Here is a 1,069-nt window from a genome sequence, read left to right as displayed (position 1 = left end):
AATCCCAGCATTTTTGGAGATCAAGATGAGAGAATTGCCTGAGCTCATGGGTTCGAGAACCGCCTAGACAACTTGGCAAGTACTCATCTCTATAATAAATCAATAAATTAGGTGGGTGTGGTAGCATGCACCTATAGTTCTGGCTACTTGGAAGGCTGAGGGAGAATTGCCTGAGCCCAGCAGGTCAACACTGGGGTTGCCATGAGAGTGCCACTGCACTCTAGCCTGTGTGACAGAGAGATTCCAACTCGAAAGAAAGAAAGAAAGAAACACAAAAATGTAAAATTCTATCTAAATGTTCTAATGTTTCTATTGGGAAACAGTATTTTGGGATTAATTTTCTAGAATATTGTATAATGTGTTCTCTACTTAACACATTACTAGGTTTGCAATTGAAGAACCCCAGCAAGAGTCATGTTACTTTGTTCTAATTAAACAGGACTCACTGTGTATAAGCCAGACCTGATAAAGTGTCTGGAGCAAAGGAAAGAGCCCTGGGATGAGAAGAGAAACAGCCCACCAGTCAAACCTCCAGGTAGGGGGGAGTGAATGAAGCTGATGACAGAGGTCAAGATGTCCACAAAGGGACATCTGTTATTCCATGTTCTGAAATTCTCCAAACGCTCTTCTTCTTCAGTGATCTCCTTTCAAGGTTACAGAGGAAATCAAAGTCCACTTAATGGTTTGTTAGCAACTACATGATCCATCTACCTTTCTGATTCTTTTGGACACATGCAAATATCTGCTTATTTATTTCAAAAATCCATGTCAAAGTATTTTTTAAGTTTTCTTTTTACATCATATTGGAAATAAGTGAGAGTAGTGATTTTGATATTTGAGAAATTTTCAGAACTAAAGACAGATTTCATGTGCTTTCAACTTTATGAGATTCTATCCTAGGGAGGTTTCCAGTGTGATTTTATATAAATTTATACTCCATAATTCTACCAGAACACAAATTATCTCTCTTGATAGAAGACATTTTGTTATTTTACTTTAATTTTTCTTTTTTTTATGAACTGAGGTAATTTATTTCTATATATTCAAATTCTTTAGTATATCGTGTTGA

Source organism: Carlito syrichta, unplaced genomic scaffold (assembly GCF_000164805.1).
Source record: "Carlito syrichta isolate Samal-C Ts95f unplaced genomic scaffold, Tarsius_syrichta-2.0.1 Scaffold303569, whole genome shotgun sequence".
Taxonomy (NCBI): domain Eukaryota; kingdom Metazoa; phylum Chordata; class Mammalia; order Primates; family Tarsiidae; genus Carlito; species Carlito syrichta.
The sequence above is the reverse complement of the archived record's forward strand: the minus strand, read 5'-3'. Positions refer to the sequence as shown.